Below are 14239 nucleotides of genomic sequence, written 5' to 3'. Positions count from 1 at the left end.
ATAGGTCCCTCATCCCAGATACTTACTCCTGGGAGAACAAAGTTGAACTGAATGATTTCAGAAGTTACCAAGCATGGACCGAAATGGATTTGAAGAGATGTGGATCATTGGGCCATGATTTAGCAGGTTCACTGAGGGTGTGTGTTCGCTCATTCACACAACAAATGAGGCAGAAGTGAAGGTGTCCTTTTCTGCTGCCACAACAGCCTGTAAAAGCCTCTGGCCAACTATTTTATCTAACTACCATGCTGAACAGTCAGCTGGTACTAGGGCAGGAGAAAAGCAGTTGCTGCTCTGCTCTTTGTGCAGATTTTAGGATGCTGGTTTGGAAGATTTTTAAAAATATCTCCAGCTGCCTGGAAAGCACCATTCACAAGGCTAAAATGTAGCAATCAGCTGCTTTTTTCAGACTAGCAAATATTTTAAAAATTGATAATACTGAGTGTTGGCTGGGATGTGGGAAAATAGACACTCTCATAAGGAAAGTGTAAATAGCAGAATATTTGGAGGATGATGTGGCCTTTCTACTCTACCCCAAATTTCACAACACAATCAGTCTATGGAAAGGAAGGATTCCCTAGATCCTGAAAGTCCACTTGATAATAATTCTTATTTTAAAGCATTTTATAATTTATATATGTTTAAAGCATTTTATAATTTATATATGTGATCTTATGTGATCCACAGTATAAGTCAATAACGTGTATATAATCATACATCAATTTGACAAATAAGGAAACCAAGGTTCAGATGTATTCCCTTGATTTGTTCAGAGTCTTACTGTTAGGAAGTGGTGGAGGTGGGATTAAGAACCCTAAATTCCAGTTGGTGCTCCTTTTCCTACACAGCAAAATGGACAGAACACAAAGGAGGGATCTTCTTACTAGAAGGGACCAACAATACTTTCTGGAATAGGATGGAACATAAGTCAATTTTTTAAAAAGAAACATCTGGGTAGGCATAACATCTGCCAAAGTGTCACTTAGACACATGTTTTTGATATGCCTTGTGGATTGTCAAGACTTGTTTGGTCGCAAGTGACAGAAACTCTACTTAAACTGCAGCAGGTTCCCAGACAAAGTTATCAGGCTTGGATTTTATCCCTTGGTTCTGTTTTCCTCAGTTCTGTTTTCCTTGACTTTATTTTTAGTTAGCCTCCCCCCATGGCAAACTGATCCCAGCAGCTCCAGCCTTATACTCTTCTAGTGTAGTAACACCAGCATTATGAAAGCCTTTTTCCCAATACCTCCAGCTTTGACCAGAACTGTATTACGTATGCAATCCTAGGGTCAAATGACTGGGTCAGCCCCAGGCCAAACCCCATGACCTGAAATTGAAAGTAAAAACAGGATTCTGTTACCAAAAGCATGGATACTGAGAAGACCAAAACAATACTTACAATACTCTGTAAAGTAACAGAGAGAAGTTAGACATTTTGATTAGAAAAGGGGAACATAAGGGGAACAATGTGGTTCCCACATTGAAGACTTCCTCAAAACACCCTTTTATGGAAAAAGAGAAAGCTTCCCAGGAAAAATACGGTTCCTCTATTCCCTACAAATCGATTTGTACAAAGAAAGCAATACCCCCTGCCCACTGTGACCAAGAAGACGTCCTGTCCACTGCTTGGCCAGATGCCTACTGCCTCACTGTGCTCTGTGGGGAGCCTCTGAGGAAGGAAATGGTTTCCATACTTAGAGCTGTTTCACTGGTGGCTAGATTAAGCAGGAAGAACATAGAAGATGTGAATCTGTTGATATGTCTAGAGCTAAAAATCTGGAACCAAGGGGATATGGAAGAGCAAATGTGTGTATGTGTGTGTATATATATTTATGTATAACTGTAGGAAACAAAGGATAGATTAGAAGAGGGGAAGGGAAGGAAAAAAAAGAAAGAAGAAAGGAAAACTGACAGTTTGTCTTTCTAAGTATGTTTCATATCCTCATTGCCTTTCTTCTCTTCTTCCTGCTTTTATTAGTTAGGATATTGACTAGATGGAGACAAAAATATCCGTGGCTTAATCAAGGTAGAAGTTCTGTTTCTCTCCCAGGTAAAACTCTGAACTAGTAGACTGTGCAGGGCTGATCAGAAACACTGTTCCCCAAGGTCATCCTGGGACTCAGTTCTAGCCACCTTGTTACTCCACCCATGGGAATACACTCATCCACAGGGTCAATGTTGACTCACCATTATTATATCCCAAAGAGAGGATGAGAAAGGCATGCAGCTTCCTGTTAAAGGTATGACCTGGCGGTTGCCAGCATCGCTTTGGCTCACTTCCCTTTTGGCCAGAATGTAGTCACATTGTCATAGCCAGCTGTAAGAGAGGTTAAAAATGTATTATAGCTGACTGCCAAGCACCCAGCTAAACTTAGGGAGAATTCATTACTAACTGAAAGATGGGGATATTGGGGAACAATTAGCAGTCACTCTCCTTCACCCCTCCAAACAAAGCCAGCTTCTACCCATCTGTCTCCCTTGAAACACTCTACATCCTTCAAGAATTAGCTTATATGACCTCTTTTAAGAAGCCATTCCTGTTCCTCTCCCTCTGTTGAGCTCCCATGGTCCTTTCACACATCATACGGCCCTTAGATTGTCTGGCATTTTAGGTAGATGGATTCCTCTACTAGTCTATGAGTTCCTGGAGGACAGGGATGAAGTCCAAGTCAGATCTCTGCCATCCACCACACCCATCACACAGAAGGGCCTAAGAAATGATTACTAAATTAGCAAACCTGCTTCTCTTTTCTGAACCTCTTGAGAGTAAGTTGGAAATATCATTAGAATGTTGGAAAGTTAGAAACCCCTAAGTACTTGAGTGTTTATTTTCTAAAAGCAAGTAACTTCTCCTACATAACCATATTTCTTTATTGTGGTTTACAGGGAGAGGTCCTTACATTCTTGGAGGAAAAGAAAGAAGGAAGAAAAAACAAAGCAGAAAAGGAAAAAAATATATCTCCAAGTCTTTGCAGTGATCTATGTTGGATCACTCCCATGCTTAGCCAGGTTGTTTGCAACCCCAGCTTAACCTCCACTTTCTGCTCGCCCTGAGCCTAAAGAAGAGCCAGAGGTGAACGTGTACGGTCATCTCAGTTCTTCTCTAAGCATGTGTCCTTCCCTTCGCATGTATATGGCTTTCTAGATTCTCCAATATATACAGGAAACTTTCAAAGCCCTTATTCCCTCCCCTCCCCAAATATCACCTCCAGGATTTTCCTCCCAGGATTTTGGTGTGTCTGTTGTTTGCCCCAACTATTATTTTTTGGCCAGGCAGGTGCTAGTTTGTTCATTTGCCTTTCAGTGTTTTTAGGGAAAGTCCTCTGTGTAGCTTCTCTGCCCTGATAGAGTTCCAGGTTAAGTGAAACAAAAGAAAGCCCTTTGCATCAGTCCTTTGGGGAAACCCCAGTCAAGTCAAAAAGACAAACTCTATTCCTTTGGAACAAGGTCCACTCTGCTTCTTCCAGAAGCAGGCACCCACACCAGGAACATTGCCTGCCATCTTTAAGACTGCTGCTGTACCAGTGAGCAGGGAGGACGGTGGGGCTAGGGTAAGATAAAACATCACAAAGATCTCCTGCTGTGTTTCAGTGGCCTTCCTCCTGGGTTAGCATTTATTTGCTAAACTTTTAGCATTTAGTTGCTTTAAACTTTTGACTATCTCCCAAAGTTCTGGTGAGATTGAGACAGTTTTTGCCAAGTCTTTTCAGAGTTTCTGGAGACAGAACCCATACTTTGCTGTTTTTTCACTGATGCGCTTTCTATCCTCCATGTCTTTTTACTATACCTTATCTTTTTGTGCCATCCTCTAGGTGAATTCCTCAGAACAATATTCCAATTCACTAAGTCTCCTTTGACTGTGTCTATTTAAAATTGTGTATCTTGTTTATTGAGGGTTCCCCCCACCTCCATAACTGTACTTTTCCATTTAAGGAAATCCTTTTAAGGATTTCTAATTGATTCATTTGTTTATATTTTTTAAACTTTCCATTTTGAAATAATTTTATATTTACAGAAGAATTATGAGATCATATAGAGATTTCCTGTGTATTCTTCACCCCACTCCCCCTAATGGTAACATCTCACATAACCATGATACATTTATCATGTCAGAATGTAAGAAACTAACATTGATACAATGTTATTAACTTTATTCAGATTTCCTCAGTTTTTTCACTAATGTCCTTTATATGTTCAGAATCCACTCCAAGATATCACATTACATCCAGTAGTCAAGTCCCCTTAGTCTCCTCCAGTCTGTGACAGTTTCTCAGTCTTTTGTTGTCTCTCACAACCTCAGTGATTTTTTTTTTTTTTTAACCTCAGCGCTTTTGAAGAGTACTGGACAGACGTGTAGTAGAATGTCCTTTAATTTAGTTTTTTCTGATGTTTTCTCATTATTAAACTAGGGTTATAGATTTTGGGGAAGAATACCATAGGCGTGAAGTGCTCATCTCATCACATCACATCAGGGAGTTTATAATATCAGTCTGTCAATATTATTGAATTTAACCCTGATCACTTGGCTAAGGTGGTATCTGCCAAGTCCTTCTACTGTAAAGTTACTATTTTTCCCTTTCCATACTATGTGCCTCAGAAGTGAGCCACTAAGCCCAGCCTACACTCAAGAAGAAGGAAATTAAGCTCTACCTCCTGGAGGGAGACGTGTCAAATAATTTGTGGACATTATTAAAACCACCACAGTACTTACTAATTAAATTGATTGATTTTATATATACCTGTTCATGTTTTATTTTTGCCTGTTTTAATTTCACAATATTTTATTCTTCTTTATGCTTTATTCAATTTATTATTCTTTCTTTATTCCTTTGAGGAGCCAAAGCATACTTACGGATCTTAAAGCATAGTTAAAGTCTTTTCAAGATTGTTCTTGGAACTTCCCTCATGGCTTAGTGGTTAAGAATCCGCCTGCCGGGCTTCCCAGGTGGCACAGTGGTTGAGAATCCGCCTGCCAATGCAGGGGACACGGGTTCGAGCCCTGGTCTGGGAAGATGCCACATGCCGCGGAGCAACTAGGCCCGTGAGCCACGACTACTGAGCCTGCGCATCTGGAGCCTGTGCTCCGCAGCAAGAGAGGCCACGATAGTGAGAGGCCCGCGCACCGCGATGAAGAGTGGCCCCCGCTCGACACAACTAGAGAAAGCCCTCGCACAGAAACGAAGACCCAACACAGCCATAAATAAATAAATAAATAAAATTAAAAAAAAAAAAAAAAAGAATCCGCCTGCCAATGCAGGGGACACGGGTTCGAGCCCTGGTCCAGGAAGATCCCACATGCCACGGAGCAACTAAGCTTGTGCACCACAACTAATGAACCTGAGCTCTAGAGCCCGCGAGCCACAACTACTGAAGCCCGCGTGCCTAGAGCCCATGCTCCGCAACAAGAGAAGCCACCGCAATGAGAAGCTCATGCACCACAACAAAGATTAGGCCCCTCTCGCTGCAACTAGAGAAAGCTGTGCGCAGCAACAAAGACCCAATGCAGCCAAAAATAATAAATAAATTTTTTAAAAAAAGATTGTTCTTTTTACTTTTTCCAAAGAAAAAGACAGATGAATTTACTTGTTCCAAATTACAGGTCCTCCACGTTGGATCAAAAGCTTATTAGGACATTTTCTTTTAAAGATATGGTAACTCAAGATAATGGTGGTACAATTTCAACTAGTTACTGTCATGATTTAGGGCTCCTTGGAGGCCTCTAAGCTGGTAGAGAGGTGTTGTGATACAGCCAGAAAGCAACAGCTTCTTTCTTGTATGTGTGTGTTATGTTTGTGTGTGTGTGTCTTGTGTATTGTGTGTACGTATGTGATGTGTGTTCTGTGTGTTGAGTGATGTGCTGTATGTCTTGTGTGTATTGTGTGTGGTGTGTATGTGTTTCTTGTGTGTGTTGTGAATATGTGGTATCCGTCTTATGTGCTGTGTTTGTGTGTTGCTGTCTTGTGTGTTGGGTGTGTATGGTGAGTGTCTTGTGTCTTCTGTGTGTGTCTTTTTTAAGTACAATTGACTTACAATAATACATTAATTTCAGGTGTACAGCATGGTGATTCAATATTTTTATACATTACGAAATGATCACCATGAGAAATCATTACTATCTGTCACCATACAAAGTTATTACAATATTACCGACTATATTCTGTATGCTGTACATTACATCCCCATGACTTACTTATTTTATAACTGAAAGATTGTACCTCTTAATCTCCCTCACCTATTTCACTCATTCCCCAACCCTCCTCCCCTCTGTCAACCACCTGTTTGTTCTCTGTATCTTTGAGTCTGTTCCTGTATTGTTATGTTTGTTCATTGTTTTGTTTTTTAGATTCCACATGTAAGTGAAATCATACAATATTTTTCTTTGTCTGACTTATTTCACTTAGCGTAATACCCTCTACATCCATCCATGTTGTCACAAATGGCAAAATTTTATTCTTTTTTATGGTTGAGTACTATTCCATTGTGTGTGTGTGTGTGTGTGTGTATGTGTGTGTGTGTGTGTGTACATACATCACATCTCTTTATCCATTCATCCATTGATGGATACCTAGGTGCTTCCACATCTTGGCTATTGTAAATAATGCTGCAATGAACGTAAGATGCTAATATCTTTTAGAGTTAGTGTTTTTATTTTCTTTGGGAAAATACCCAAGTGGAATTCCTGGAATATATGGTGTTTCTATTTTTAAGTTTTTGAGGTACCTCCATACTATTTTCCATAGTGGCTGTACCAATTTACATTCCCACTAACAGCACATGAGGGTTCTCTTTTCTCCACATCTTCACCGACACTATTTATTATCTTTTTGACAATATCCATCTGACACATGAGAGGCAGTATCTCATTGTGGTTTTGATTTTCATTTCCCTGATGATTAGTGATGTTGACCATATTTTTATGTATCTGTTGACCATCCATATGTCTTCTTTGGTAAAAAAATGCCTATTTGGGTCCTCTGCCTATTTTTTAATCAGATTGTTTTTGTGATGTTGAGTGGTATGAATTCTTTGTATATTTTGGATATTAAACTCTTATCAGATATATTATTTACAAATATATTTTCCCATTTAGTTGGCTGCCTTTTTGCTTTGTTGATAGTTTCTTTCACTGGGCAAAAGCTTTTTAGCTTGATGTAGTCCCATTTGTTTATTTTTTATTTTATTTCCCTTGCCTGAGGAGACATATCCAAAAAAACGTTACTAAGACTGTCGTCAAAGAGCATACTGCCTATGTTTTCCTCTAGAAGTTTTATGGTGTCAGGTCTTACATTTAAGTCTTTAATCCACTTTGAATTTATTTTTGTTCATAGTGTGAGAGAGTAGTCCAGTTTGATTCTTTTCCACATAACTGTACAGTTTTCCCAACACTATTTACTGAAGAGGCTCTCTTTTTCCCATTGTACATTCCTGCCTCCTTTGTCATAGATTAATTGCCCATATAAGTATGGGTTCATTTCTGGGCTCTCTTTTCTGTTCCATTGATCTATCTGTCTTTGTGTCAGTACCATACTGTTTTGATTACTGTGGGTTTGTTTTATAGTCTGAAGTCAGGGAGCATGATTCCTCTAGCTCTGTTCTTTCTCAAGATTGTTTTGGCTATCTGGAATCTTTTGTGTTTCCAAACAAATTTTAGAATTATTTGTTCTAGTTCTGTGAAAAATGCCATCAGTATTTCAATAAGGATTGCACTGAATCTGTAGATTGCCTTTGGTAATATGGTCATTATAACAATATTAATTCTTCCAATCCATGAGCATGGTGTATTTTTCCATTTGTTTGTGTCTTCTTTAATTTCCTTCATTAATGTCCTATCGTTTTCTGAGTACAGGTCTTTTACTTCCTTAGTTAGATTTATTCCTAGGTGTTTTATTCTTTTTGATGTGATAGTAAATGGAATCGTTTTCTTAATTTCTCTTTCTGATAATTTGTTGTTAGTGTATAGAAATGCAACTGATTTCTGTATATTAATTTTGTATGCTGCAACTTTACTGAATTCATTTATTCGTTCTGATAGTTTTTTGGTGGTGTCCTTAGGATTTTCTATATAGAGTATCACATTATCTGCAAGCAGTGACAGTTATACTTCTTCATTTCCATTTGGATTTATTTTATTTCTTTGTCTTGTCCAATTTGGATTCTTTCTGTTTCTTTCTCTTCTCTGATTGCTGTGGCTAGGACTTCCAATATTATGTTAAATGAAAGAGGCAGAAGTGGGCACTCTTGTCTTGTTTGTGACCTTAGAGGAAATGCTTTCAGCTTTTCACCATTGAGTATGCTACTAGCTGTAGGTTTGTCATATATGACCTTTATTATGTTGTGGTATATTCCCTCTATACCCCCTCTGTTGAGAGTTATTATCATAAATGGATGTTGAATTTTGTCAAAATCTTTTTCTGCCTCTATTGAGATAATCATATGATTTTGATTCTTCAGTTAGTTAATGTGATATATCATATTGACTGATTTGCAGATATTGACTGATTTGCAGATATCACATCCCTGGGATAAATCTCACTTGATTATGGTGCATGATCCTTTCAGTGTATTGTTGAATTCAATTTGCCGATTTTTAATGAGGATTTTTGCATCTATGTTCATGAGTGACATTAGCCTGAAATTATCTTTTTGTGTAGTGTCTTTAGTTTTGACACCAGGTGATGCTGGCCTCATAGAATGAGTTCAGAAGCGTTATTTCATCTTCAGTTTTTTAGAATAATTTGAGAAGAATAGGTGTTAACTCTTCTTTAAATGTTTGGTAGAATTCACTTGTGAAGCCATCTGGTCCTGTTCTTTTGTTTGTTGGGAGGGGTTTTTTTTTTCTGATTCAGTTTCATTACTGGTAATTGGTCTGTTCATATTTTGTATTTCTTCCTGATTCAATCTTTTTTTTTTTAATAAATTTATTTATTTTATTTATTTACTTTTGGCTGCCTTGGGTCTTTGTTGCTGCATGCAGCCCTTCTTTAGTTGAGGTGAGCGGGGGCTACTGTTTGTTGTGGTGTGTGGGCTTCTCATTGCGGTGGCTTCTCTTGTTGCCGAGCATGGGCTCTAGGCATGCGGGCTTCAGTAGTTACGGCATGAGGGCTCAGTAGTTGTGGCTTGCAGGCTCTAGAGCACAGGCTCAGTAGTTGTGGTGCACGGGCTTAGTTGCTCCGCGGCATGTGGGATCTTCCCGGACCAGGGCTCGAACCTGTGTTCCCTGCATTGGCAGGTGGATTCTTAACCACTGCGCCACCAGGGAAGCCCCTGATTCAATCTTGGAAGATTGTTTCTAGGAATTTATCCATTTCTTCTAGGTTGTCCATTTTATTGGCTTATAATTGTAGTAATCTCTTATGATCCTTTGTATTTATATGGTGTCAGTTGCAACTTCTCTTTCATTTCAATTTTACTGATTTGGGTCCAGTCTGGCTAGAGGTTTATCAATTTTGTTTATCTCTTCAAAGAACCAGTTCCTAGCTTTTTAATCTTTTCTATTATTTTTTTGTCTCTATTTCATTTATTTCTGCTCTGATATTTATGGTTTCTTTCCTTCTACTTTGGGTTTTATTTGTTCTTCTCTTTCTAGTTCCTTTAGGTGTAAGGTTATATTGTTTATTTGAGATTTTTCTTGTTTCCTGAAGTAGGCTTGTATCACTATAAACTTCCCTCTTAGAATTGCTTTTGCTGCCTCCCATAGATTTTAGGTCATCCATTTTCATTTGTTTCCAGGTATTCTTAAATTTCTTCTTTGATTTCTTCAGTGACCTATTGGTTGTTTAGTAGTATATTGTTTAGCCTCCATGTTATTGTGTTTTTTGCAGTTTCTTTATTACAGTTGATTTCTATTTTCATATTATTGGGTCAGAAAAGAGCCTTGATATGATTTCTATCTTTTTAAATTTATTGAGACTTGTTTCGTGGCTTGGCATGTGATCAATTCTGGAAAATGTTCCATGTTCACTTGAAAAGAATGTGTTGTGCTTTCTGATGCTTTTGGATGGAATGGTCTATATATAGGTCTATATAATATATTAAGTCCATCTGGTTTAATGTGTCATTTAAGGCCAAAAAAATCTTATTGATTTTCTGTCTGGATAATCTGTCCATTGATATAAGTGGGGTGTTAAAGTCCCCTACTCTTGGGACTTCCCTGGTGGCTCAGTGGATAAGACTCCGCGCTCCCAATGCAGGGGACCCAGGTTTGATCCCTGGTCAGGGAACTAGCTCCCACACGCATGCCACAACTAAGGAGTACGTGTGTCGCAACTAGGGAGTCTGTGAGCCGCAACTAAGGAGCCCTGGAGCCTCAAGTAAGGAGGCTGCCTGCCACAACTAAGACCCAGTGCAACCAAATAAATAAATACTTCTTAAAAAAATTTATTTATTTTATTTATTTATTTTTGGCTGCATTGGGTCTTCGTTGCTGCATGCATGCTTTCTCTAGTTGTGGAGAGCAGGGGCTACTCTTTGTTGTGGTGTGTGGGTTTCTCATTGCAGTGGCTTCTCTTGTTGCAGAGCATGGGCTCTAGGCGTGTGGGCTTCAGTAGTCGTGGCACGCAGGCTCAATAGTTGTGGCTCACGGGCTCTAGAGCGCAGACTCAGTAGTTGTGGCGCGAGGGCTTAGTTGCTCCGCGGCATGTGGCATCTTCCCAGACCAGGGCTCGAACCCATGTCCTCTGCATTGGCAGGTGGATTCACAACCACCGCACCACCAGCGAAGCCCAATAAATACTTTTTTAAAAAAGTCCCCTACTATTATTGTGTTACTGTCAATTTCTCCCTTTACTTTTGTTAATATTTGCTTTATGTATTTAGGTGGCCCTATGTTAGGTGCAAAAGTTATGGCCATAGTATGTGATAAGTGCTTAGTTAAGATGGAAAAGGCATTAAATATATACAATAAGATATTTTGAGAGAGACCACATTCACATAATTTTTATTATAGTATGTTGTTATAATTGTTCTATTTTATTATTATTCTTGTTTATCTCTTCCTGTGCCTAATTTATAAATTAAACTTTAGCATAAGTATGGATGTACAGGAAAAAAACATAGTATATATAGGGTTCAGTACTATCCACAGTTCAGCCATCCTCTGGGGGTCTTGGAACATATACCCTGTGGATAAGGGGAGACTGCTCTATATCCATAAATGTTTTATTATCCATTTATTTTTTTTAAAAACCCAGAATACTATTATCAATAACACTTGAAAATAAAAATGAATTGTTAATATTATGAAAAATTTGTACTATGTTAAAACTTTGAGTAGGGCACTTTTAATCCATGTTACCCTACATGAACAGATTTCCAGCTGCCTTTTCTGCTTCCAGACCCTTAAGTTTGGTGTTTTAAAACTCTATGATCAGCACTTCCCTGGCAATCCAGTGGTTAAACCTCTGTGCTCCCACTGCAGGGGGCACAGATTTGATCCCTGGTCAAGGAACTAACATCCCGCATGCTGCTGTGTGTTACAGCAAAACAAACAAACAACAACAAAAACAAACAAACATCAATGATCAATTAGGCAGATATATAGAAATGAGAATAGACACAAGGATCCTTGCTCCAGTTCCAATTCCCTGTTCATTCCGTTCTGCAAGATACACTTGAACTGCCTACTTCATCGGAAACTAGTTTTTTTCACCTATAAATGGGTCTTTCCAATCACAAAGCTAGCTTTTGTATGATCATTTTTTTATTGGCCACCAGCAAACAGAATGAGCGCTGCCTGCTCTAATGAGGTTGGAGGTGATGATATTAAATAGAAGGTAAGGTAGCTTCAGAAATTTCTTTATCATAATTGCAGCAATTTTCCAACAAGTGCAGCAATTTTCCTGCCGGAAAGACCTTGCCGGTCTTTCTCTATCAATGTACTATACCTAAAAAAATCTGGTCCATGTTGGCTATAGATTTTTGATTTACCTCCTCAACAGAAAGCTCTTCTGAGAACAGTTTATTCAAAGTAGTTGACACCCATTGACTTAGTACCCTTACTTCTGGGAATTTATCCCATGAAATCAGAGATATGCACAAAGATTTATCCAGAAGCCTGCATGTTCTCTAAATCAGCATCTAATATTTAGTGCTGTTTCTTCAATATCCAATATTCATAGGTCCAGGAATCAAGGGGTGGAAATAGGAGTGGCACCCTCACTGTTATACCTAGTAATCTACTAGCAAAATGTTTGCTTTCTGTCCTCATGACCTAATGCTCTGCTTGTCTAGAAATCTTAGTTCCAAAGGGAAGAATGCATCTGCTGGGAGATACAACGATTCCATTGAACCAAAGTTAAGACTGCCACCTGGCTAATTTGAGCTCCTCATGCCTCCAATCAACAGGCAAAGAAGGAGTTACTATACTGGCTGGGATGATTGATCCTGATTACCAAGGGAAAGTTGGTCTGCTACTATACAGTGGAGTTATGGAAGATTACATCTGGAATACAGGTGATCTCTTAGGGAGTCTCTTAGTATTACCAGGCCCTGTAATTAAAGCCTATGGAAAACTACAACAACCCAATTCAGGCAGGACTACTTATGACCCAAACTCTTCAGGAATCAAGGTTTAACTCCTCCTACCACAAAATACCACAACCAGCTGAGGTGCTTGCTGAGGGCAAAGGGAGCATGGAATGGGTATTGGAAGAAGCTATTAGCTATGACCACATGACCAGTTGCAGAAACAAGGAGAAGACTGTAAGCTTATGCATAATTCTTCCCTTTTTTGTTCTGAATATGTTTGTGATGTGTATCAAATATCTTTGTTTCTTCCCTCTCTTATCCTCCTATCATATAACATAAGATGCATTAATAAAGTTACCTTTACACCAAAGTATTTCAGTTACAGGATATCAAAGAGAAAAGTGAACATCACCCAGAGATTTTGTGTCCTCTTCTGGGGAAAGAGTTGGTGTATTTTTGGTTGTATGCAGGATAGTTGTATTATGCTAGACAAAAGTATGATTTTGTTATTGTCCTTATCTGGAGATTAAGTATAGCTTAAGGCGTTAAGTATAGGTGTCAAGTTGACAAGGGGTGGACTGGGATGATTAGTTTTATGTGTCAGCTTGGCTAGGCTGTAGTGCAGTTATTTAATCAAACATTAGTCTAGGTGTTGCTGTGGAGGTATTTTGTAGATATGGCCAATATTCTACTTAGTTAACAATACTGTGTTGTACAGTTGAAAGTTACTAAGATAGTAAATCTTAAAAGTTCTCATCACACATAAAGAAAGGTAACTATGTGAGGTGATGGATGTGTTAGTTAACCTTAACTTAATTGTGGTAATCTATAAAGAAAACTGCAGTCTTCCTCCTGGGTTTTTTTTTTTTTCCTAAGAAGCAATTAACTCAATTCTGACACTATAGTGTCAGATCCCACAGGTTAAGGGCTCAGTCCCTCAAACTGCCCCCTACTTCAGATGCGAATCACAAGTAGTAGGTCACCAGGTTACCCACAACTTCTGTTCGACTTGGATACAAATTGGGGGTTCCCATGGCCTCCACTGCCTTGGATTTGATTATTTGCGGGAACAGCTCTCAGAACTCAGGGTAATGCTTACACTTACAATTATTATATAACAAAGGATATGATAAAGAATACAGATAAACAGCCAGATGAAGAGATACATCAAGGTGGTATGGGAGAGGCCTGAGCACAAGAGCTTCTGTCCCTGTAGAGTTGGGAGTGTGTCACCCTCCCAGCGTATGGATGTGTTCACCAACCTGAAGTCCCCTGAACACTATAGTATTGGGATTTTTATGGCAGCCTCACCATGGTAAGCATGATCAATTATTAGCTTCATTCCCTCCTCTGGAGAATTGGAGGTGGGAATGAGAATTCCATGCTTCTAATCATGGCTTGGTCTTTCTGGTGACTAGCCTCCCCCCAGGAGCCAACCAAGAGTCACCTCATTAAAACAAAAGACATTGCTATCACCCAGAAAATTCCAAGGGATTTAGGAAACCTGTCAGGAAACAGGATCAAAGACTATTAGAACAAAAGATGTTCCTAGTGCTCTTATCACTTAGGAAATTACAGGGTTTTAGGAGCTCTGTGCCAGGAACTAGAGGCAGAGATCAATATATATTTTTCCTATTTTTCACATAATCATTTTGCAGTATTTATGTATATCAAGTCATCATGTTGTACACCTTAAACTTACCATAAGGTTATATGTCAATTATGTTTCAATAAAACCGGAAAAAAAAATTTTCAATTCTACAATCAGTTGATT

This window comes from Eschrichtius robustus, chromosome 10 (genome assembly GCF_028021215.1).
Source record: "Eschrichtius robustus isolate mEscRob2 chromosome 10, mEscRob2.pri, whole genome shotgun sequence".
Classification (NCBI taxonomy): Eukaryota; Metazoa; Chordata; class Mammalia; order Artiodactyla; family Eschrichtiidae; genus Eschrichtius; species Eschrichtius robustus.
The sequence above is the reverse complement of the archived record's forward strand: the minus strand, read 5'-3'. Positions refer to the sequence as shown.